This window comes from Macaca nemestrina, chromosome 2, assembly GCF_043159975.1.
Source record: "Macaca nemestrina isolate mMacNem1 chromosome 2, mMacNem.hap1, whole genome shotgun sequence".
NCBI lineage: Eukaryota > Metazoa > Chordata > Mammalia > Primates > Cercopithecidae > Macaca > Macaca nemestrina.
In genome coordinates, this window is record NC_092126.1 from 199,110,054 (window position 1) to 199,137,057 (window position 27,004).

At 38.2% G+C, this 27,004-nt stretch overlaps 1 long non-coding RNA gene across 1 annotated transcript in view; it reads right to left on the reverse strand.

Annotated features, from left to right (window-relative positions):
* Nucleotides 1–16,668: 16,668 nt before the first annotated feature.
* LOC105485536 (uncharacterized) overlaps nt 16,669–27,004 on the reverse strand; it is a 42,283-nt gene continuing 31,947 nt past the window's right edge. Inside the window, exon 3 of the long non-coding RNA XR_011619474.1 lies at nt 16,669–16,828. This is a non-coding gene — a long non-coding RNA (uncharacterized lncRNA). The remainder of the gene's footprint in view (nt 16,829–27,004) is intronic.

Below are 27,004 nucleotides of genomic sequence, written 5' to 3' on the forward strand. Positions count from 1 at the left end.
AAAATGGTTATATACAAATATATAGTTCACAAGAAAAAACATGCATATATGCTTATATCATCGTTGCCGTGACAGATCATGAGAGCTTAATTGATATGCCTTGATTTCTCCACTAACCATGCACCTTTTTGCCTAAACCAGTGCTTCAGCCATTTGAATTTCTTCGCCTCATAGGTGAAGAATTTGAATGGTTGGTGATCCTCACGTTATCTAGTTGTCATCTGTTGAAGCAATGTTTTAAGAGAAACTCTCAGGTAATTCTGTGAATTACACAGGGTCTCCCTGTTGTCTTAGGGAATCAGGATCAATTGCTCTAGTACTTGTTTCATTTATCTGGAGTTTCAATGGGGTGAAGAGACTTAAATGGCCAGCAGCAGTCTTCACTTGCAGTCCAGGGAAACAAGTGTTCAAAACTCAAACTTGTAGAAATGTGGAATAATAGAGAGAAAAATCCATCCCGCTAAATACCATTATCTCCTGGGTCAGTATGTTCTGGCTTGGGTGAAAGAGCAATATAAAGAAAAATAATAAATAAATAAACTTACTGTAGGGCAATACCCTACCCACAAGAAGGTCTGCCAGCTCCTTTTGATAGAGCACATGGTAAGACCAAAGATTCTGCAGACTGTAATTTTCTAATGCACTTCTGGCTATAAAAAAAAAAAATTTAGTAAGAAGAAATGTAATTTGTCTGACCATGATTATGAATAACAAATTTAATTAATTCACTGAGGATAAGAAAAAAATACACTTTGCTTGAAAGAAAGACAAATTCATATCTCGAATTACTGTTTATTAAGTTGAGGATCCCCTGATGCCTCTTCCTTGATAAAAAGTATTCCATTGTAATCAGCCTACCATATAACTTTTTCCCCAGGTAATGGCACCATAGAAATGGTTCAGTTACAGCCTCTGCTGTCAGTGGTTTTGGTACTCAACATTTCAGAAAACCAAATCAGCTCTGTTAACGGGCCATATTACAGGCTGTACATAAACACTGCCTCTGCCACCCTAACTAATTTTTACATGGATTCATTGAACAGACACTGTGGTGCCTGATGAAAGAGCCAAGAGAGTAAATGGACAAGAAGTCCATGTGATTATTGAGACCCTTCTCTGCAGTGGGTTTGTTTGATGGGCACTTTTATGGAACACAGAAACCTCAGACTGCATGTCCCCTAGCAGAGGCCCATCCATACTTCTCTCCATCAGAATTTTGTCATCAATCTTCCAAGCTTCCTTTTTCAGTCCTTGACTATCTGGCAAAATTGTTGGATATTTCCCATTAATCTCTCTCTCTCTCTTTCTCTCTCTCTCTATCTATCTACCTATAGATAGATAGATATAGATAGATATATAGATAAATATAAAATTAACTACCTCCACATTCATAAAATGGATAATCATATCCATTGCTTAGGCAGTGCCCACTGCGATGATTTTTGCTCTATACTATTTTTTTCAAGGCCACTGCAATAAGAATATAATGCCTAGCCACCATATTGTGTAGAATTATCAATAAATCAGGCCGAAGCATTTTCTCCTTCAGCCTGCTAGTTAAAGAAGCAACTCTAAATGTCTGACAATTTGAAAGAAAGGTTGCATTACAGTAAGAATATTCACTATGGGAGTCAGAGTCACTGGTTCCTGCGATTTATTTGTACATGCAGAACATACTAGTGTCTGATCTTGCTTATTCCTGCTCTATTTAAGGATAAGGTACTGCTGTGTATACTTACATAGCTTGGTGGATCATGATAGGTAGCTCAAATTACAAGGTTAGTTGGTTACATGTTGGATCTGTTGCAGATTTTTGCAACCAATCAAGATCTGTTTCTCAAAGGAAAATAATTGTTTGCAGAAGACGGTATAATTTTTTATCCCCAGCATGGGCTCTTCACTGGCATTGTCCTAAGGAGACAGCCAGGGATGCTGTAGAACATCTCTATATGTCTCAGACACTTTGAGGACCATCATATATGCGGGTCATAAGGGTGACCTGGCAGAACAGCTTGTCCTGCTGCCCAGATCTGCTCTACAGCTGTTTTCATTCTCTGAGTACCCCAAATTTGATTAAAACAGCATTACTACAGATTTGGGAACAGAAGGTGCCCTCTTTTAAGTTGTAGCTCAGTGTTCTTTCTCCATTGCACCCAGTCATCCAAGTGTGGTATAACAAAATGATATAATTGTCCTAATTTAATCACACATGTTGGGCATTCTCTTTTCTTTAGTAAGTTATTGAGTCAAACATTTAATAAACTATTCTTGGAGTTCTAAAGTTTCAAAGAAGTATAATGTGAGTATTATATATCCATACAGTATTTACATTCAGTTTTTATAATAGATAAATCAAGTATATGAATAACTAGAAAAGTAACAATGTGCTAAGTGAAATAGAAACAAGTTTGTGTTAATATTTTGACTATTCAGGAAAGATAAGTAACTCGGGAAGACACAGAGGAATCTCTATGAAGAAACTTAATATTTATTGTTTATGAACAATTTATCTTTTTCTCTTCCTTGCCAAACAGTAGAAAAAACAATATGCTATTCCTGTAGCAATCCTAATAATCCTAGTGGTGTTAGTATGGTGTTAGTACTATATTTCATTCAGCTTAGGTATTGGCAGATATAAATAATTTGGAAATTTTGCAAAACAAGCTGTAATGATTCTGAACTTTAAAGGCAAATAGTAACTTAAATTTCTAAATGTATAGCGGAAATTCTTATAGAAAGTAGATCATTTTAGGGTGATTTTAACATGTTTATTTTTTACTTGTGCATGCAGTGTTAATTCTCAGATAACTTCCATTAATAAGAATTAATGCAAAAGAAATTTCCATTGTACAAACCCATTGCAAATCTTTAGACAAACGCCTTTTGTATATGTTCATTTTTTAGTGTAAATGTCTTTTTATCCTTTCTAGGTATGTTCAATACATGGATTATATTAAAAACAATGCATGTAAGAGAATTTTTTTTTTTTTTTTTTTTTTTTTTTTTTTGAGACAGAGTCTCGCTCTGTCGCCCAGGCTGGAGTGCAGTGGCCGGATCTCAGCTCACTGCAAGCTCCGCCTCCCGGGTTCACGCCATTCTCCTGCCTCAGCCTCCCAAGTAGCTGGGACTACAGGCGCCTGTCACCTCGCCCGGCTAGTTTTTTATATTTTTAGTAGAGACGGGGTTTCACCATGTTAGCCAGGATGGTCTTGATCTCCTGACCTTGTGATCCGCCCGTCTCGGCCTCCCAAAGTGCTGGGATTACAGGCTTGAGCCACCGCGCCCGGCCTAAGAGAATTTTTTATCTATTTATTTGATAATATCAAGAGCTAAGGCCACCATAAAATTTTTCACATTGAAGTTTTAAAGGATTTTTAAAAAATTGTTGCTATTGTATTTTGCTTGTTTTCACTACATTAAATTGATAACATATCAAATGCAAAAGTAGATATTTTGTATATTGTTAGGTTTCAAAAGGAAGCTGAGGGTGAAAGGAAGAAGGAGAGAGAGTTGGTGGCTCAACAGCAATACACGTTTATTGAACAGAAGCCTGTGGAGGGGACACCAGCTAGCGCAGAAGCCTGCCCCCGCTTACAGACTGGGGTAATTCTAGGTCCGAGTGGGAGAGGTCTGGGCTCACTGTGAAACGGGGCAGGCATTCGGGCTAGCTGCTGCTAAGGGAGGAGTTTTCTTCAGTCAGGTGGTTGGACCTGGGACTTGTGTGGCAGGGTGTTTCTCATGGCCCGAACCCTAGTGCAATGTTCCACTCTGACCAGGGTCTGCAAAATGGCAGGGGTTTACAAAACGGTGCAGCTTGGGCTAACGTATATAACATTTGAAAAGATTATATGCCCTCCCATTCAAACCTAACCATTTTAAACTAGTGCTATGTATTCTGGAAAATATATAAACTGCAAATTTTAGTCAAATTTCCCTTTTCTAGATATATTTACATAACACAGTGGATATTAGGCATTTATCCAATACATATGATGAATTTTGACAGCTTATAAAGTTAATAGCATAAATTTAGACAATGCATTCAAGTATATCACATTCGTGCTAATATGGTATGTCTTAGCCACTACATTATTATTTTTGATAAGTTTATGTTTGCTTTGAGCTAGTATATGTCACTTACAACAGTACATATACACACACTTATACATTTTAAGGTCAGAATAATAAATTTAGAACTTATAGATTATCCCCATTACATTAATTCTGGCAGTTTCAGTTTCTAAATAATGGTTTCTTCAGTTTTCACATGTTCACTTGACAATTCATAATTTAAAGTTGCTCCTTTCAGTAACAATGGCAAGGAGAATTAACAAGGTAGATGTGCTTTTTGTTTAATTAATTTTATGTTAGACAAACGATAAATGGTGAATATTTAATTCTCTCATACATTGTGAGTTGTTTAAAATAATAGCATTTCAAGTTAAGCTTAGAGACTGACCTACACAAAATGTTTTTATATAAAACTATGTGTTTTTATTTTACAAAATAGTACACATAATCCTAAAAATTTATTGTAATTATTATTAACTTCATCTCTTTTTATTTATTTATTTATTTATTTATTTTTATTATTATACTTTAAGTTCTAGGGTACATGTGCATTACGTGCAGGTTTGTTACATATGTATACTTGTGCCATGTTGGTGTGCTGCACCCATCAACTCGTCAGCACCCATCAACTCATCATTTACATCAGGTATAACTCCTAATGCAATCCCTCCCCCTTCCCCCCTCCCCGTGATAGGCCCTGGTGTGTGATGTTCCCCTTCCCAAGTCCAAGTGATTTCATTGTTCAGTTCCCACCTATGAGTGAGAACATGCGTGTTTGGTTTTCTGTTCTTGTGATAGTTTGCTAAGAATGATGGTTTCCAGCTGCATCCATGTCCCTACAAAGGACACAAACTCATCCTTTTTTATGGCTGCATAGTATTCCATGGGGTATATGTGCCACATTTTCTTAATCCAGTCTGTCACTGATGGACATTTGGGTTGATTCCAAGTCTTTGCTATTGTGAATAGTGCCGCAATAAACATACATGTGCATGTGTCTTTATAGCAGCATGATTTATAATCCTTTGAGTATATACCCAGTAATGGGATGGCTGGGTCATATGGTACATCTAGTTCTAGATCCTTGAGGAATCGCCATACTGTTTTCCATAATGGTTGAACTAGTTTACAATCCCACCAACAGTGTAAAAGTGTTCCTATTTCTCCACATCCTCTCCAGCACCTGTTGTTTCCTGACTTTTTAATGATCGCCATTCTAACTGGTGTGAGATGGTATCTCATTGTGCTTTTGATTTGCATTTCTCTGATGGCCAGTGATGATGAGCATTTTTTCATGTGTCTGTTGGCTGTATGAATGTCTTCTTTTGAGAAATGTCTGTTCATATCCTTTGCCCACTTTTTGATGGGGTTGTTTGTTTTTTTCTTGTAAATTTGTTTGAGTTCTTTGTAGGTTCTGGATATTAGCCCTTTCTCAGATGAGTAGATTGCAAAAATTTTCTCCCATTCTGTAGGTTGCCTGTTCACTCTGATGGTAGTTTCTTTTGCTGTGCAGAAGCTCTTTAGTTTAATGAGATCCCATTTGTCAATTTTGGCTTTTGCTGCCGTTGCTTTTGGTGTTTTAGACGTGAAGTCTTTGCCCATGCCTATGTCCTGAATGGTACTACCTAGGTTTTCCTCTAGGGTTTTTATGGTATTAGGTCTAACATTTAAGTCTCTAATCCATCTTGAATTAATTTTTGTATAACTTCATCTCTTGTTGAAGAGCAATTAAATTATATTAGTTAGTTTAGCTCATATAATATGGTTAAACCAATCAAAATACATCATTATATAAGAACTGATTTTAAAAGTAATTTCTTTTTATTGAATGTGTACATGAGTTATATTAAATTGTAAGAAAGTTAGTAATTCCAGTAAATGGGTTAGATGCTGCATTAACTCAGCACCCTTAGATGCCTCCTTTAGTCTACCTCTCTCTCTCTATATATATATATTCTTTGGTACTTTTTTCTTTTATCTGTTAATCTAAACTTTTTTTACACTTATTTTTATTTATTATTATTATTATATATTTTTTGAGAGAGAGTCTTGCTCTGTCACCCAGGCTGGAGTGCAGTGGTGCAATCTTGACTCGCTGCAACCTCTGTCTCCCAGGTTCAAGCGATTCTCCTGCTTCAGCCTCCTGAGTAGCTGGGATTACAGGCACGCAGCATCACACCCAGCTAATTTTTGTATTTTTCATAAAGATGGGGTTTTGCCATGTTGGCCAGGCTGGTCTCAAACTCCTGACCTCAGGTGATCCGCCCACCTCAGCCTCCGAAAGTGCTGGAATTACAGACGTGAGCTACCGCGCCCAGTCCATTTATGATTTTATCTGTTAAAATATTCTGATACCAACTGTGTTCATAGACTCTAGCTTCTTCATTTAAATAATTTACCAACTAGTGTGAGACAGACTAACAAGTATTCAAATGATAGTAAGGAGCTAAAAACTGATTGAATTGGGATATAAACTAAAAGTTCTGTTCAAATTTATTGTTTGCCTTACTTGTAACACTACACTCATTGTTTTAATTTGTCTCATCAGGTTCAAGTAATGTGTCTTTGTCTATTTTTATTTATGTATTTAGAGATGGGGTCACATTTCGTTGCCCAGACTGCTCTCAAAAACCTGGGCTCAAGCAATCGTCCTGCCTCTGCCTCACAAGTAGCTGTGACTACAGATGTGCACCACCATGCATAACTTGTGTTTTTTTAAAATCCAGAAGTGAAAATAGACAGATGTTGACTGAGCAGTAGGCTAAGAAAAAGTCCATTTTGACCTACACTAAAATAGCACTAAGCCACAATGTCTAACGTGAAATATAATTGGAATTAATCTTTTCATGTCATCACAACTTATTTTATTCTTCAATGTAAATGCGTTGCTTCTGATATATAATAAAACCACAGAAGCAGTGAAGAAAGTATAAAAAATTGATTTATGCTTTTTATGTTTTCTTTCCTTAAAAGAGTGTCTTCCAGACGAGACACTTCAAAATGTAAAATCATCATATATTAAAAACTTCAACTTAAAAAGTATTCAGATACCACCCTATATCTTTCATACAAGTGCACTGAGGTTGAGAAAATTTAATTGATTTTCCCAGGATTACAGAATTAGTGTGAAAAAGAATTGGAAATGGAACTCCTGGGATGAGAAGAATGCCTCTTCAATAGCATGCGTGAATAAAATGCATGTAAAATAGGTAAGAGGGAGAGGGAAGATGACAAGAAAGTTATAGTTGGAAGATTCCTTTTTAGTGTCATTTCTTTGCCAGTTCTCTTAATAATTTGTGTAGTTCTGAAATTGGTAAACCAACATTCATTGAGGTGACAAGGCAATGCAGTTGATGGCTAGTGTCATGGAGGGATGCCCCAGAGTGATTAATTTCTGGATACGAAGGTTTGTTTCAAGTCATTTAATCTAGACCATATTTTTACCACCTACAGCTTCCACCACAGAGAAAGAACAGCCTAGTGTCTTGGTTATACTCATTTTATAAAGTAAGTAGTAAAATGAGAAAGGATTTTACATTTATTAAATCACTAATATGGTTCAGGCACAATGTTAAATGTCTTACATATTTTATTGTGCAAAACCACCTTTTATAAGTTCGACATTTCCCTTAAGCTATGCCTCTACTCTTTGTTTTTCTTCATCATCAAACATCATTTTGTAGTTCTCAATTCATCATGTCCAAATCTGTTTTCAATCAACTGTAATCTTCCTTCGCTTACATGTATTATATTAATATTAGTCTTCAGTTTCCAGTTCTGCACTTCTCAATGTTAATAATGGCATAAATATCGCTGAATAAAGCAACGCATTTACTGTCTCACCTCATGTTATGCAACTTCTAGGTACTATAGCCACATTTGGTTTATATTGCCTGTGGGGAAACATCCTTTTTGCCTACCATAATTTCATATTTTCTTCCTCCAGTCATACTAGCCAATGTTATCTGTACTTCATTGGGATTTTAAATATTAAAATGCTAGGGCCACTTTTTTACATACAGATTTTCCCTACAAGATACTAACTTTTCTCATGGCTTCACATATCATCTAGATATCTCTTCTGAGATTCAGATATGGATATCAATATTTTTATTTATTTGTATTACAATCTCTAAATTGAGAACAAATCCATGTATTCTCCAAACATTTAACTTTATCCACCTCAGTGTGCCTCCTGCCAACACTCTTGGCCTCACCAACATGATGTCACCCCTTAACCATCCTCTGTCTGAGATAGTGAAATGAAATCTCATACCTGGTCAGCCCCGCTTCCATTCTTCTAACTGTTTCTCAGTGGAGTAAGATTATTCAATTGAAAATTAGATCTATCCCTTTTCCCCGACCTGAACACCCATTGATCTTCAAATAAAATGTAAGTTCCTTTCTAGGCATAAAATCTATAACTGGTCTCTACATATCCACACCTTCTTTTATTACACTCAAGCTACACATGCCTTATTACGGCTTCTTAAGCAAGTCACTTTTCTTCCTACTCCTTGGATGATACTATTTATTCTATTTGAAGAATTCTGTCTCTCTCCCCTTCCTTGTTCTTCTCGTGGTTTGCTCCTTCAGACCCTTCAGATTTAAGTCCTCAGAAAACTATCTGGCTTCTGAAAGGCTGCTGCACATTCGTCCATGTGAAATAGATTTTCCCCACGTAATTCTATTTCTTAGCAACCTGTTTATTTCTGTTTTATAATGCATTGATATTTGTAATGAATTTTTTGGTCTTGTTTATTTTGTTGTTATCTGCTGCCACACTAGATTTCAAAAAAGCAACTTGCAAATAGTGGAAGTATGTATTTGTTATTCATTCTAACCTCCTCCACACCTATGCAACAAACACACACTACGTTAATCCCCAGTGAGTCACATTCTTCTATTATCTCTTTACCTAAGTTTCTGTAATTACCAGCAGAACTTAAGACTTGTTTCTAAACAATAGAAGAGGCAAAGATAATAGGATATCACCTCCATGATTATGCATGTTATGTAAGACTCTGTCTTAGTGGACTGCAGCAGGAGCTCCTCTTTCTGCTCTTGAGGAAGAAAGCAGCCATGTTGCTAACTGCTTGTGGACAAAGCCATGATGCCAGGCAGTGTGAGTCACCTCTGGGCTCTAATGGTGATCTACACCCAATAGCCCGTAAATTCTGGGCTTTTCCTTGCAGCTGCAAGGAAATACATTTGGCCATCTCCCTATTTGAGCTTAGATGTGGATTATTCCATTATTGGGTGTCCAGATGAGAAGGCAGTCCGGCTGACATCTTCACTGAAGCCTTGTGAGACGCTGAGAAGAGAACCTGCTTCACAGAAGGGGTAAAATAATGCATTTGTGTTCTTCAAAGCTGCTAGTTTTGTGATAATTTATTATGTGGTGTGATGGTTAATACTGAGTGTCGATTGGAATGAAGGATGCAAAATATTGTTCCTGGGTGTGTCTGTGAGGGTGTTGCCAAAGGAGATTAACATTTGAGTCAGTGGACTGGGAAAGGCAGACCCACCCTCAATCTGGGTGGGCACCATCTAATCAGCTGCTGGTGTGGCCAGAATAAAAGAAGGCAGAGGCAAGTGGAAAGATGAGAGTGACTGAGTCTTCTGGCCTCCACCTTTCTCCCTTGCTGGATGCTTCCTTCCCTCAGACATCAGACTCCGAGATCTTCAGCTTTTGGACTCTTGAACTTTCAACCACAGACTGAGTGCTGCCCTGTCGACTTCCCTACTTCTGAGATTTTGGGACTCAGACTGGCTTCCTTGTCTCTCAGCTTGAAGAAGGCCTATTGTGGGACCTCACCTTGTGATCGTGTGAGTCAATACCCCATAATAAACTCTCCTTTATATATACATCTACACTATTAGTTCCGTCCCTCTAGAGAACCCTGACTAATACACGCAGCAACAGAAAAGTAGTGCAATCTAAACTGCCCTTCGGAGGTAATTGACCAGTATTTATGAAATACTGTATGCATTACCTCTAAACCTACTTAGAGTGAAAGGTTATGAATTGGTGTCCATTGTTTGTTATTAACATATTGTTTCACATAAAGTGTTTTTATCCTATTATCTAAAAATTGAATATCAGAGAGATAATCTTAACCCTTTTCTGATACCATTTGCCACCAAATAAACATTTTGGGTGATATCATATCATTGCCAATAGTTTAAAATAAAATAACATTTGGTGATATCACACATTTGTCAAGTAAGTAAAAAGCAAGTGAGAAAATAGGTTTTAGGAGACTCTAAATTTCTGTGTTATTCCTATATAGTGTAGTTGTTTCCAGGTACACTATAGAGTTGCTTTTCCAAAGGAAATCTGTTTTGCAATGTCTATGTGAATTGGCTAAGTTTTATTCTGAATAAAATGTAGTGTCTCTAGAAACATGAAATAATACTATTTTCTTAATAAATACATGTGTTCTTATTTCAAAATGAAGATTTTAAAAATTGAGGCCAAAAAACGTAAGTTAATGTAATAAACAGCTATTTGGTTAGTGTGTTTTCAATTTTCCACTTTCCAAAATTTTATGGACCTAGAATAAGTGGTCAATTGAAAAGTAAGTTAAACAAAACATTTTAAAATAATTTTCAAAAACCTGTTCAAACCATATTAAAATCAGTAAACTGACTATCTAGTCAATAAAGTAGGACTTTCTCTCTTTAACATTAACAGCTCTTAGACTGGAACACTCAGAATGAACACCAGATTGCAAAACTGACATTTAGAACTCAGCTCAGCTACAACAAAGATATACAAAGTGAAACAGAAAATGAGAATGAGTGAAGGGTAGCTTTTATTGATCTCAGAGAGTGTATTATATTGGCTGCTATAGCTTTGAAATCTCTTCTCAAAATTGATTGCATTACTCTGGTTGTGGTCAAATAGACAAGCTGGCCAAAGACCAAAAAAGTCTCAACCAAAGGATTTATTTTCTCTTATGTGTATAAACTTCAATCTCAGTACAAGAGAAAGTGCAGAAGGAACTTTGAATATGAAAATATATATATAAAAAAACCCTGCATATGTGTAAACTCAATTTTCAAAAAGCCTAAGAACACACACGTAAAACAATATGCTGTTATGATTAAGACATTGTTGTCATTAATATGGAAATAAGGCTATTGTTTTCTGTCATTCACGTCCGTTTGAAGAGACCACCAAACAGACTTTGTGTGAGCAATAAAGTTTTTTAATCACCTTGGTGCAGGCAGGCTGAGTCCAAAAAGAGAGTCAGAGAAGGGAGATAGGGGTGGGGCCATTTTATAGGATTTGGGTGGGTAGTGGAAAATTACAGTCAAAGGGGGTTATTCTCCGGCAGACAGGGTCAGGGGTCACAGGGTGCTCAGTGGGGGAGCTTCTGAGCCAGGAGAAGGAATTTCACAAGGTCATGTCATCAGTTAAGGCAGAAACCAGCCATTTTCACTTCTTTTGTGATTCTTCAGTTACTTCCAGCCATTTGGAAGTTTACGTGCAGGCTTGGGCTCAAAGGCCTGACATTCCTGTCTAATAATGATAAAATAAATTAACAAAATAGTATTGAAGTGTTGAGGCAGCAAAAATTTTGGGGGGATAGTGTGGGGAGATAATGGGAGATGTTTCTCAGGGCTGTTTCAAGCAGGATTAGGGGCAGCGTGGGAACCTAGAGTGGGAGAGATTAAGCTGAAGGAAGACTTTGTGGTAAGGGGCGATATTGTGGGGTTGTTAGAAGGAGCATTTACCATACAGAATGATTGGGGATGGCCTGGATGTGGTTTTGTATGAATAGAAAAATTAAATGGAAGACACAAAGTTCGAATAAGAGAAGGAGAAAAACAGGTATTAAAGGACTAAGAATTGGGAGGACCCGGGACATCCAATTAGAGAGTGCCCAAGGGGGCTCTGCATAATTACTTACTTGGTTGGCAAGTTTTTAGGCTCTATCCTTGAGTTTCTTTTATGTTGTCATATACCAGGACAGATAGATTTAGGTAAAAACAACACTCTTCATTTAAAAATATACAGAGTCCCTTTTTTATTTTTAGCAGTGAGTAAGTCGAGGCCTCAGCGATTTTGGAGGAAAGAGAAATGCAAAGCCAGCAATTGTTTGTTAAAGAAGGATTAGAAACGGCTAGGAGAGAGTGAGTGAGATTGATAGTGTGGTGGAGATGGCTGGGAAGAGGTAGAGGGTGGCATAAGAAGGGGAATGAGAATAAGAGTGAATATAAAAGTAAAGAATAGGACTTCATCAGGGTGAAAGTATTGGAGTGTACCCTGTCATCAAAGATCATCTATTCACTTTAAGAGAGACTTAAGGGTGACGGTTTGAGGTAAAACCAGGAGATATCAGTTATGATGGTTTGAAGGAGAAGTGTAAACCAACAGTGTAAACAAGGGTAGGGTATTTACTAGCAGTTGAGAATGGTGAATAGGAGTATGACTAGACAGAAGATAGTAGGGATGACAAGTTTTTGGGGTGCAGTTCAAATTGGGCTGGTGTCTGGAATGAGACTGGGGCCTAATAAAAAGGAGCATCCATACAGGAGCTCAAATGGGCTGTGCCCTGTAGCATCCCAAGGACAGGCCTGAATTCTGAGAAGGGCAAGTGGTGAAAGTATTGTCCAGTCCTTTTTAAGTTGGTGGCTGAGCTCGGTGAGGTGTGTTTTTAAAAGACCATTAGTCCGTTTTATCTTTCCTGAAGTTTGAGGACAGTAAGGGGTATGAAAGTTCCACTGAATACCAAGAGCCTGAGAAACTGCTTGGGTGATTTGACTAATAAAGGCTAGTCCGTTATCAGAATATATAGAGGTGGGAAGGACAAACCGAGGAATTATGTCTAACTGAAAGGAAGAAATGACCATGATGGGCTTCTCAGACCCTATGAGAAAGGCCTTTATTCATTCAGTGAAAGTGTCTACCCAGACCAAGAGGTATTTTAGTTTCCTGACTCAGGGCATGTGAGTAAAGTCAATTTGCCAGTCCTGAGCAGGGGCAAATTCCCAAGCTTGATGTGTAGGGAAGGGAGGGGGCCTGAACAATCCCTGAGGAGTAGTAGAATAGCAGATGGAACACTGAGAAGTGATTTCCTTAAGGATAGATTTCCATGATGGAAAGGAAATGAGAGGTTCTAAGAGATGGGCTAGCGGCTTGTGACCTACATGGAAGATGTTATGAAATGATGACAGAATAGAATGGACCTGTGAGGCTGGAAGGCGATATTTCCCTTGGTCTAAGAACCATTTGCCTTGTATGGGAAGAGATTGATAGGGTGATGTTTCAGTGGAGGAGTAGGTGTGAGTGACCAATGAGAAGGAGAAAAATTGGCCATGAGGGACCAAAGTTGGAACTCTGGTTGCTTCTTTAGCTAACTTATTAGCATAAATGTTGCCCTGAGCAATGGGATCTGACACCTTTTGATGGACCTTGCAGTGAATGACTCCAGCTTCCCTTGAAAGTAAAGTGACCTTGAGATGAGTTTTTATTAAAGAGGCATTAATGATGGAGGACCCTTGTGTAGTGAGGAGACCTCTTTCTGCCCATATAACAGCATGGAGGTGCAGGATATGGAAGGCATATTTAAATTCAGTATAAATATAGTCAGAAAGGCTACAGTGTGATGTACCAGCTCTTGTTTAAGAATTTTGACTGTACAGTCCTGTACTTTGGCTGTGTGTAATGCAAAGGGTTGGTATGAGTTAGGGAGAGCTAGTGTGGGAGCAGATTTTATGGCTATTTTTAAGGAATGGAAGGAATGGAAGGAATGGAAAGAGGAGTGATGAAAGGACATAGGATCTACAGGGTCAGCTAGGTTTGCTTTTGTGAGTTTATATAACGGTTTAGTCAGGATGGTAAAACTAGGTGTTTAAAGGTGGAAGTACCTAAATATGCCTAGGAAGGAAAGGAATTGTTGTTTTGTAGAAGGGGTTGGGCTTTGGGAGATTAGCCAGACACAATTAGCAGGGAAAGCACATGTGTTTTCTAGAAGAATTATGCTGACATAGGTAAGGATGAGGAAGAAATTTGGGCTTGACTGAAGTAATGGGGGCTGTCTGTGAAGCCTTGTAGCAGTATAGCCTAGGTAATTTGCTGAGCCTGATGGGTGTCAGGGTCAGTCCAAGTGAAAGCAAAGAGAGGCTGGGATGAAAGGTGCAAAGGAATAGTAAAGACAGCATGTCTGAGATCCAGAACAGAATAATGAGTTGTGGAGGGAGGTATTGAGGATAAGAGAGTGTACAGGTTGGGCACCACAGGGTGGATAGGCAAAACAATTTGGTTGATAAGGCACAGATCCTGAACTAACCTGTAATACTTGTCCGGTTTTGGGACAGGTAAAATGGGGAAAATGTAAGGAGAATTTATAGGTTTTAGAAGCCCATGCTGTAGCAGGCAAGTGATATCAGGCTTCACTCCCCTTAAACTGTGTTGTGGGATGGGATACTGGCATTGAGTGGGGTAAGTGTGATTGGTTTTTAATGGGATAGTAATGGGCATGTGATCGGTTGCAAGGGAGGGAGTAGAGGTGTCCCATATTTGTGGGTTAAGGTGGGGGGATATGAGAGGAAGACAAGAAGGAGGCTTTGGGTTGGGAAGAAGGGCAGCAATGAGATGTGTCTGTAGTCCAGGAATAGTCAGGAATGCAGGTAATTTGATTAAAATGCCTAGACTTAATAAGAGAACTGGGCAGGTGGGGATAACTAAAAAGGAGTGCATAAAAGGATATTGTCCAAGCTGGCACCAGAGTTGGGGAGTTTTAAGAGGTTTAGAAGCCTGGCTGTCAATACCCACAACAGTTTTGGAGGCAAGGGAACCATGCCCTTGAAAAGAAGGTAATGTGAAGTGGGTAGCCTCTGTATTAATTAAGAAGGGGACGGACTTACCCTCTACTGTAAGAGTTACTAAAAGAGTCTGTGATGGTCCAGGAGGCTTCTGAGGAGATCGGGCAGTATCAGTCATCAGTCACTAAGCCAAGAAGATCCGGGAAGGAGTCAGTCAGTGAGCCTTGGGCCAGAGTTCCAGGGGCTCTGGGAGTGGTTGCCAGCCAAATTGGACAGTCTAATCTCCACTGGGGTCACGCACAGATGGGACATGGCTTAGGAGGAATCCCAGGCTGTGGGCATTCCTTGGCCCAGGGGCCAGATTTCCAGCACTTGAAGAAAGATCTTGGGGGAGGAGGTCCTGAAGGAATGCCTGACCACTGTGGTTTAGGCGTTTTGAAGTTCTTGTGTGCAGGAAGTGCAGCTGGGTTTTGTCTCACAGCAGAGGTGAGTAATTGTAACTCTTCTCTATTATTGTACATCTTGAAGGTGAGGTTAATTAAGTCCTGTTACGGGGTTTGAGGGCCAGAATCTAATTTTTGGAGCTTTATTTAATGTAGGGAGTGGATTGGGTAATAAAATGCATATTGAGAATAAGACGGCCTTCTGACCCTTCAGGGTCTAGGGCTTAAAGTGTCTCAGGGTTGCTGCCAAATGAGTAATGAACTGGGCTGTGTTTCTATATTTGATGAAAAAGACCCTAAATGCTAAGTGAGTTGAGAGAGGTCAGATAAAGGAAAAGGAGCATTAACTTTGACTATGCCTTTAGCTCCAGCCACCTCTTTAGGAGAAAATTGTTGGGTTGGTGGGGGAGGGCTAGTCACGGAATGAAACTTTAAGCCAGACCAGGTGTGAGGAGGGGATGTGATAGAAGGATTATAGGGTTGGGGGAGCAGAGACTGAGGAAGAATTGGAGCCTGATTCAGCCTGGTGGGGAGTGACCTAAGGAGCAGTCTGGGGAGGACGGAAGAGGTCAGATGGGTCATTAGAAAAGGAAGATTGAAAAGACTCAGTGATGCTTGGTGTTGGGACTCAGGGGACAGGCAGGAGGGAAAGAAGGAAGATTTGGGATGAGTTGCATTGGGAACAGAGACTAGGGAGGAACCGATGTGTAAAAGAATGCCTGCACATCAGGCATCTCAGACTGTTTGCCCATTTTATGACAAAAATTATCTAGATCTTGTAGGATGGAGAAATAGAAAGTGCCATTTTCTGGCTATTTGGAACCATTGTCGAGTTTGTACTGGGGTCAAGCAGCATTGCAGAAGAAAATAAGGCATTAAGGTTTTAGGTCAGGTGTGAGTTGAAGAGGTTTTAAGTTCTTGAGAACACAGGCTAAGGGAGAAGAAGGAGGAATGGAAGGTGGAAGGTTGCCCACAGTGCAGGAAGCAAGCCCAGAGAAAAGAGAGGGTAGAGACACAGAGAGAAGGGTTGTGGGGTACTTGCTCCCCCAGGAAAGTGGTACTTGCCACTTAGGTGAAGGATCAAGGCAGGCATCCCTGCAGTGATCAGACACCTCTGAAATGTGGCAGAATAATCCAGCAGTCGTCTCTGCAGTGATTAAACACCAAGGGAAGACTGTCTTCCCGAGTCCGTGACCAGCACCAGAGTTTTGCGTTCACAGATAAAATACGTCTCCTCTGTTCCTACCAGAAAAGGAAAGGAACTGAAATTAAGAGACGGGAGAGATTGAAAGGTGGTGCCAAGATTGAAAGCAGAAAGAGTTTGAGGGACAGTGAGAGAAGTTGGAGAAGAGAGTAAAGAGAGTCCACTTACCTAATTTAAAATTGGTGAGATGTTCCTTGGGCTGGTTGGTCTGAGGACCAGAGGTGGTAGGTGGATCTTTCTCATGGAGCAAAGAGCAGGAGGTCAGGGGATTGATCTCCCAAGAGAGGTCTCCCGATCTGAGTCATGGCACCAAATGTCACGCGAGTCTGTGCACCTGGGTGCAAATGGGATGAGTTCAAAAAGAGAGTCAGCGAGGGAGATGGGGTGGGGCTATTTTATAGGATTTGGGTAGGTAGAGGAAAATTACAGTCAAAGGGGGTTGTTCTCTGGCAGGCAGGGGCAGGGGTCACAAAGTGCTCAGTTGGAGAGCTTCAGGAGAAGGAATTTCACAAGGTCATGTCATCAGTTAAGGCAGGAATTGGCCATTTTCACTTTTTTTGGGATTCTTCAGTTGCTCCAGGCCATCTGGATGTCTATGTGCAGGCTTGGGCTCAGAGGCCTGACATTTTCTATTTATGATGTTCATGTAGAAAGCTGTATATACATATATACACACAAACACACAGCTGTGTGTATATATATATACACACACACACAGCTGTATATATATACACACACACACACACACACACATTTGTATATATGAAATACATTGCATTGGGGTCATGAAAGAAAACAGAATATAGAATATTGACTATAAAATTTATATTATCAAACTTTTCAGGCACTATTTCAAAAATATTTGCTTCATGAACTTTCATGACTACCATGCTCTTCTATGACTTTCTAATTCTCTGCCAAATTTTTTGTGGTTATTTCTTTCTCTTCAAATACAATCCTGAGTAGAAACTCTAATATGTAAAAGTGCTAAAAATGACACTGCTTTAGTAGAAACATTAGCATTTAAATGAAGTGACTGACAGTTTGGCCTTTATCTCCGAAGTGACCTCTGAATTTTGAAAACTGTGTAAAGTTTATTTTGTAAACAATTATTTTGTAGCACTCAGCTTATCCCTAACATTTACCAATAAATTTTCTTTTCTTTGCACTAGTTCTGTCTCCTCAACTTGACTGTAAATTTCCTATAAACAAGAAACAAATCTTCATGTGCAATTGCCATAGAATCTGAAATCTGGACGAACCATTTCTCTAGAGGCCTGAGAGTACTTTCATGGTAACTAGACACCTCAAACTTCAGGAGGTGAACATACACAGAGAATAACACAGCATTTTACTAAGTGCAAATTGGCACCATCAAGTGGTGAGGTCATTAAACATATTCACCCTCTTCTTCAGCTTTCTAGCTTCTTCCTCCCATAATGCACAATCACCACTCATGCCATGTACCTTGCAGAAGAAGTATTTCAGTGCACAATTTACCTTCTTATATGTGAATGGTTGCTTAGGCATCTATTTGAGTGAGCCATGGGTTACCCAGATTAAATATCATTTCTGGGTATGCCTATGAGGAGGTTTCCAGATGAAATTAGTAATTTAATCAGTGGGTTTAATAAAATAGATTGTCGTCCCCAATGTGGTTGGTCATTACCCAATCCTTTCAGAGTCTGAATAGAATAAAAAGTCAAGGAAAGAAGGAATTTGCCCTTTTTTGCTTCCTTCCTGCCTGCTTATTTGAGCAAAATACATCAATATTTTGCTGCTTTTGCACTGGGTATATGCCATCATCTCCCTTGGTCATCAGGCATTTGGATTCAGAGGATTACAACACCTACTTTCCTGGGCTAGTAGATGGCAGTTCTTTGGACATCTCCACTTCCATAATCAACTGAGCTAAAGCCTCATACTAAATCATTCTCTGTCTCTCTGTCTCTCTCTCTGTCTCTCCCTCTCTCTCTCTCTCTCTCTTCTTTCTCCTTTTGGGGAGCAAAGAAGATGGCCAACTAAATGCAGCTGAAAAGTACCTCTCCCACCGAGAGAAATCAAGTATCAAGTAAACCATCATACTTCAAACAGATCTTTTGAGGGAAAATAGAGTCAATATAGAGGCAATGCAGACATTCCCCCAAACCTGCTCTGACTCTGCCCAGTTCAGAGGACCAGCAGGTTCCTGAGGAGGTGTGAGTTCCCTATTGATCTAACCTTTAGCTCCAGATGGCTCTAGGGGAGCGGAGAGTGCAGTCCACCAGAGTCTGGCTTAGGTCTAAGGAAACACAGGCATGGCACCAGTGATTGCAGAGGAGTCCCACAAGGCTCAGGAATGGACTTGGTGAGGCGATTATCTCTTGCCCCTCTATTTCCCACTCCAGCTGTATGTACTCCATATGTACAGCTGAATGTACTCCAAAATACAAGAGACACAATGCTGATCAAAAGACTATTTGCCAGCCCTTCATCTTAAGCACCATTTACTGTATCATAGCCTGAATTACCTCACCAAACAAAATTGAATTCCTTTAGCCCTCAACACTTGTAAAACCTAATGCAGGAAACTAGCCACAGCTAAGAAATTGTACAGAACCTTCATTCTCTGAAAGTACTCAGAAACGAAGCCAATCAACTTTACACAACACACACCTCCGTCAAATGCCCAAGAGAAAAAAACAAATTGAAGCAAAAAAACCACCCAAACAGTCATTTCCAAAACAAAAAGAAACACAAGCCCCTCAAATGAAAAGAAATCAGAGAAAGAATTCTAGACATTCATAAAGTCAGAGTAGTTCTATACCTCTAAAGGAGTACACTAGCTAAACAGATTGCAATGCCTGAAAAGACAGACACAGAATTCAGGATCTGAAAGAGAAGTTCAAAGATATTTAAGAGCAGGTTGAAATCCAATCCAAGGAAGAAAGTAAAATGATTTAAGAGTTGAAAGATGACAAAGTCGTTTCAAGAAGGAACCACACTAAACATCTGGGTTTAAAAAATTTACTACAGGAATTTCAAAATACAAATGGGAACCTTAACAACACAATAGACAAAACTGAAGAAATGATTTAAGACTAGTCCTTCGAATCAGCCCAGTCAGTTAAAATTAAGAGAAAAACAATTTAAAACATAAGCAAAGCCTCCGGGAAATATGAGATTTTGTACAAAGACCAAACTTACACATCATTTGAATTTCTGAGATATAAGAAGAGAGAATTAGCAACTTGGAAAACATATTGGAAGATATAACCCATGAAAATTTCCTCATTCTTGCTAGAAAGGTCATCATCCAAATGCAGGCAATTTAGAGAACCCCTCCAAGATACTATATAAGACAACCATTCCCAAGACACATGGCCACCTGACACTACAAGGTCTATATGAAATAAAAAATATCCTAAAGCCAGCTAAAGATCACTTACAAAGGGAAGCTCATCAGGCTAACATCACAATTCTCAGCAGACACCTTATAAGCCAGAAGAATTTAGGGGCTCTTTTCAGCATTCTTAAAGAAAAGAAATTCCAACCTAGAATTCCTGTCCCACCAAACTAAGCTGTATAAGCAAAGTAAAAATAACATCCTTCCCACACAAGCAATTGCTAAGGACATTTATTTTGACTAGACTAGCCTTACAAGAGATATTTATGGGAGTGATTAACACATAAATTAAAAAAAAATCTACACTGACAAAAACATACTTAAGTACATAGCCCACATTCCTATAAACTACACAATTGAGACTACAAAGCAACCAGCTAACAATAGCACAATAGGATCAAAACCTCACATATCAATATTAACCTGGAATGTAAATGGTCTAAATGCACCACTTAAAAGGCAAAGAGCAGGAAGCGAAATAAAAAATAATAAGACCCAACTGGCTGCTGTCTTCAAGAGATCCATACCACATGTAATAAATCCCATCAGTTCAAAGTAAAGAGATCCATCATGCGAATGGAAAACATAAAATAACAGGGGTTACTAGTCTTACATCAGATCAAACAGGCTTTAAATCAATGACAGTAAAAAAGAACAAACAAGGGCATTACATAATGGTAAAGGATTCAATTCAACAAGAAGACTCAACTATCCTTAATATACATACATCCAACATTGGAACACTCAGATTCATGAAACAGGTACTTCTAGACCAACAAAACCACTCAGACAGCCATACAATAATAGTGGGAGCCTTCAATACCTCACTGACAGCATTAGACAAATGAAGGCAGAAAATGGGCAAATGAATTCTAGACTTACATTTGACACATGATCAATAAGACCTAACACAGATCTACAGAATACCTCACCCAACAACCACAGAATATACATTTTTCTCACCCACACATGGATCATACTTTAAGTTTGAACAGGCTTGGCCATAAAGTGAGTCTCAATAAATTTAAAAAAAAAATCAAAATGTTACCAAACATATTTTCAGATAGTAGTGGAATAAAAACAGAAATCAATATCAAGAAGATCTCTCAAAACAACACAAGTACATGGAAACTAAATATCTTGCTCCTGGATGGTTTTGAGGTAAACGCAAAATTAAGGCAAAAATAAAAAAAAAAATCTAATATGATTAATAATGACAGGCCATATTAAAATCTCTGGGATGTAGCTAACGCAGTGTTAAGAGGAAAGTTTGTAGTGCTAAAAAACACCTACATCAAGAATTTAGGAAGATCTCAAATTAACAATCTAACACAGCACTAAGAGGATTTAGAAAAATAAGAACAAACTACCCCTAAAGCTAGAGGACAAAAATAAATAAATAAATCAGAGTAGACTGAAGGAAACTCAGACCTCAAAAGTTATACAAAGGATCAAAGAAACCAAAAGTTGATACGTTGAAAGGAAAAACAAGGTCAATAGACCACTAAGTAGATTAGTCAAGAAAAAAGAGAGAAAACTCAAATAAGCAAAGTCAGAAGTGATAAACATGACATGGCGACTGAACCCAGAGAAATGCAAAAGATCCTCAAAGACTATTATGAACACTTCTATGCACAGAAACTTGAAAAATCTAGTGGAAACTGATGAATTCCTAGAAACAGAAAACTTCCCAAGATTGAGTCAGGAGAAATTGCAATCCTGAACAGACCAAAAATTAGTTCTAAAACTGACTCAGTAATAAAAATTCTACTAACCAAAAAAAGCCCTGGATCAGATTAATTCACAACTAAATTGTACCAGACATACAAAGAAGAGCTATTAGTAAGCCTACTGAAACTATTTCAAAAAAAAAAAAAAGGCCGGGCGCGGTGGCTCAAGCCTGTAATCCCAGCACTTTGGGAGGCCGAGACGGGCGGATCACGAGGTCAGGAGTTCGAGACCATCCTGGCTAACACGGTGAAACCCCGTCTCTACTAAAAAATACAAAAAACTAGCTGGGCGAGGTGGCGGGCGCCTGTAGTCCCGGCTACTCGGGAGGCTGAGGCAGGAGAATGGCGTAAAAACCCGGGAGGCAAAGCTTGCAGTGAGCTGAGATCTGGCCACTGCACTCCAGCCTGGGCGACACAGCGAGACTCCGTCTCAAAAAAAAAAAAAAAAAAAAAAAAAAAAAAAAAAAAAAAAATTGAGAAGGAGGAACTTCTCCCAAACTCCTTCTATGAAATTGGCATCATTCTCCTACCAAAATCTGGTGAGGACACAACAAAAAGAAAACTACAGGACAATATGTCTGATGAACAGAGATGCAAAAATTCTCAACAAATTACTAGCAAACTGAATTTAGCAGCAAATCAAAAATTTAATTCACCATGTAAGCTTCATTCTTGGAATGCCAGGTTGGTTTAACATATGCAAAACAATAAATGTAATTTGCCACAAACAGAATTAAAAACAAAAATCATATGATTATCTCAATATATATAGGAAAACCTTTGATACAATTCAATGTCCCTTCATGATAAAAACCCTCAATAAACGAGGCATCAAAGGAACATACCTCAAAATAATAGGAGCCATTTATGACAAACTCACAGCCAGAATGATAATGAGGAGAAGGTGGAACTATTCCTCTTCAGAACTGGAACAAGACAAGGCTGCCCAATCTCATCACTCCTATTCAACATAGTATGGGAAGTCCCAGACTAAGTAATCAGGCAAGAGAAACAAATGAAAGGCATTGAAAGAGGAAAAGAAGCAGTCAAAATATCTGTGTTCTCTGACGATATGATTGTATACTTATAACATACTAAACACTCTACCAAAAGGCTCGTGGAAATAATAAATGACTTCAGTGAGGTTTCAGGATACAAAAATCAATGTACAAATATCAGTAGCATTTCTATACAACAGTAATGTTCAAGTTGACTGCCAAGTCAAAAATGCAATCTCATTTACAATACCTATACAAAAATAAAATATTGAGAAAAACATTTATCTAAGGAGGTGAAACATATCTGTTAGGTGAATTATAAAACACTGCTGAAAGAAATCATTGATGACACAGACAAATGGAAAACACTCCATACTCATGGAAAAGAAGAATTAATATCAATCAAATGGCCATACTGCTCAAAGCAATCTTCAGATTCAATGTCACTTCTATCAAACTATTAATACCCCTTACCACAGAATGAGAAAAAACTATTCTAAAATTGATACGGGACCAAACAAAACCCCAAAACTACTCAAAGCAATCCTAAGCTACAAAAACAAAGTCAAAGGCATCACACTGTATGACTTCAAAGTATAATACAAGTTATAGTAAACAAAACATTATGGTATTGGTATAAAAACAGACACAGAAAATATTCCAGAAAATATGATACTGTTGTGGGAGAATGAGATGACTTCAGCTGTTGCAACAATGTTGGAATAAGTCATACATACATTTATCATGTTGAAGATGGAGGGCACAGAATGAGAAATATGGATTCTTATTTTAATAATATTGAGTTGGAGACCAGCCTTGGCCAACATGCTGAAACCCCATCTCCACTAAAAATACAAAAAATTAGCCGGGCATGGTGGCAGATGCCTTTAATCCCAGCTACTTGGGAGGCTGAGGCAGCAGAATCACTTGAATCCGGGAGGCGGAGGTTGCAATGAGCTGGGATCACACCATTGCACTCCAGCCTGGGCAACAAGAGTGAAACTCCATCTCAAAAATAAATAAATAAATAAAATAATAATAATAAGGTAATCGAACTGCCAATTTAGCCATTATCTTATCTCAAAACTCCTAGTAATATGACATAATATATTTTTTCTGAACTTTCAAATTAGATGAATTAGAATTTTCTGTTTTATGTAGACGAAATCAACAGATATCATAATCTATCAGGTATATGTTTTAAAAGTTGACTAGAACAGATATAAATATTTTTTAGATACAGAGATGCCAATGCACTATGTTAACACCAGCAGATATTGAATTATTTAGTTTGCCAAATGGCTATTTTGATAATATGGAAGATATGTGATTTTGTTTCTAAAAAACATAAATAAAAATAACTCAAGAAAATTGTATTTATTCAGAGGACACTTGATATACTGAACTCAATTAAGAGATGACAAATCACCCCCAAGGAAATAATTACCACATATTGTTCTAGGTAATTAATTTAAGACCTTTGAAGAGCATCTTTTTAAATCTCTATCATTCATATAATTTGTCTCAATCACAATCATTAAAATTATTATTTTAAACTGCCATGTGAAAGAACTCAATTCACCCACATTGGGCCAGTTTTCTTTCCTTATTCCAATTATTGTTGTCAAAAATTCAATTAACCGGCCGGGCGCGGTGGCTCACGCCTGTAATCCCAGCACTTTGGGAGGCCGAGGTGGGCGGATCACGAGGTCAGGAGATGGAGACCATCCTGGCTAACACGGTGAAACCCCGTCTCTACTAAAAATACAAAAACACTAGCCGGGCGTAGTGGCGGCGCCTGTGGTCCCAGCTCCTGGGGAGGCTGAGGCAGGAGAATGGCGGGAACCCGGGGAGCGGAGCTTGCAGTGAGCCAAGATGGCGCCACCCACTCCAGCCTGGGTGACAAGGCGAGACTCCGTCGCAAAAAAAAAAAGTTCTGTGATGGCAAAGACTTAACAATTTTATAGAAAAACTAAGATACCCATGGTTAAAGATTTCCTCATGTGATTTTTTTACCAGACCGCAAACATACTATAAAACACAGTAAAGATAAATACTTTCATAAAAGGAAAGGGGGAAGAAATGGAAAGAAAAATTGGCAAAGCATAATATTTAAAATACTCTTGTGAAAAGTTTTATAATTTTTAGCATAGAGCTTATTATTAGATTAAATAAAACAATGAATTTGTGAAAATATATTTAATAATCTAATAATGTAAGAAGTATCAAATCAATTGCTTCTAAAAATTATGCTTTCTAAACTATTAGCAGAGTGATCTTGATAAAGTCTTAGAAGTATAAATGCCTTTTGTGATTACAATATTTCAGTGACTTCCTGCAGCTCTAAAAGTGTGAAAGATGAACTCATCTCCAGAAACAGAGGGATACTTTATGTTTTGGAATGTCCTGTCCTCTCTAGCCTCATCTCTCATTACCATGCCCCTTGTATTTCATACCACAGCCATCGTAAACATATTTGTCAAATAAAAAATAAATAATATATTTTAATAATGTTTTAGTAAAAATATTCAGAAAGTTTTTCATTGACCCAATATTATAATTTTTCTGTGTTTGTTTCTCTCATTTGAACCCAGATATAGGCTCTAGAGGACTTTCATGGGATCCTCATTGCTAATCCTCACCAGTATTACAAAGGTCATAATTGAAAAGGATTCTACATGATAAGCAAGGGTTCAGAAAGTGAATGCTGTCATAATTCTTTATATGCCCATACACAGTCATATATACTAACGAAGGACTTTGGGAAATGCTACCCCCAAATATGCCACTTTGGTATATTTATTACTTCAAGCGGATGCCATCTGAATAACAGTAAATGCAGGGAGAGGCTATCTCTGAACTCCCCTTCTCGACTTAAAGACAGATCCTCCAAAAGAAACTCAACTGTCATCAATCTCCTCCCCAAAAGTTACATCAACTAAGGAAGATTAACTCTTCAAATCACAGGAGAACAGACTAGCACCCACACTTTGAGAGAAACTATCATTTCTTCTTTTAAGGGTTTATTCATCTTTTCTAAAAATCATTTCCCCTCAGCTAAATTCCCTACATGCTCCCTCCCCTTTCCACTATGAAGAGGGCATATGAACTCCTAAATCTTACTTTTGTTGGCGTATTCATATAGTAAATTTGCAAACCTTTTCTCCTGTTGATCTGCCTTGTTTATTTCATTGACTTGGTTACTGAAGCCTCAGAGGTTAAAGGGAAAGCCTTCCCTCCTACATCATATATAACCATAATATGCAATTATTTTAAGAGATAATATGAAGTTGGTAAGGAACTGTGGTTAAAATAAAGTCAGCAACTCATGACTAGATGTCTAATTTAAAGTTATTGAGTGATTACTCATAGAGATAAGACAATTATATTATGTTTATTGTGATAATTTAATTTGCTCTTTAATGATTTAGTAAGTGTAAATTAGTAGAAATTAACCCTGGTAACCTCATTCTTTCCCACTACTTGATCTGGAATATCAGTTATAACTAATCTATATTGTAATTTCCCTACCTTCCAAATAGCCTCCACAGTTACAAGTAGATGAATCAATGCTAATTAGGAAAAAATATAGCTACTGATTATTTCAAATAGTTCATTATTCAGATAAAATGGGCTCTGGGTGACATAAGTAATGGCACATGTATACATATGTAGCAAACCTGCACGTTGTGCACACGTACCCTAGAACTTAAAGTATAATAAAAAATTTAAAAAAAAACTGAGAAAGATACCTGAACACCATTCTTCAGATAATTAGAGTGTTAACTATAAAAATTATTAGTGATGAGATAACATGGTTTTTGTCAAGTGTATGAAATTTTTTTGGGCTATTACAGTCTTATAATTTTAGAACTGGGTCCAACACTTGCATATTAGTGGTTTGCAGCCTAAGGGGAGTTTCCTTCAAAAGAGTGTTTGAAAAATAGAAAGAAGTTTTTGATTCTCACAATCACATTTGGGTCCCATTGGACCTGACTGCTCAGGTGGCCATTGTGCTAAGTGCCGGCACTATGCAGTAATGCACCTCACAACTAAGAGTCATCATGCTTCAAATGCCAACTGATAAATCACAAATTTAGAGACCAGGAAAAGAATAGAGTTTGAAGATAAATGCTACAGGCTTCACGTTTGTATTTCCTTCAAATGCTTATGCTGAAATCTAATCATCAGTGTGATGGTAGTGGAAAGTGGGACTTTAAGTTGTGAGAGGAGAGTACTCATGAATGGTTCTAGCCCCCTTATAAAAGCAGCCCCAGATAGCTGCCATTCCTTTTTTTGTCATGTGAAGACACGGCTAGAAGACACTGTCTTATGAATCAGAAAGAAGTTCCTCAACACTCATCATATACGTCAGCATTTTGATTCTGGACATCTCA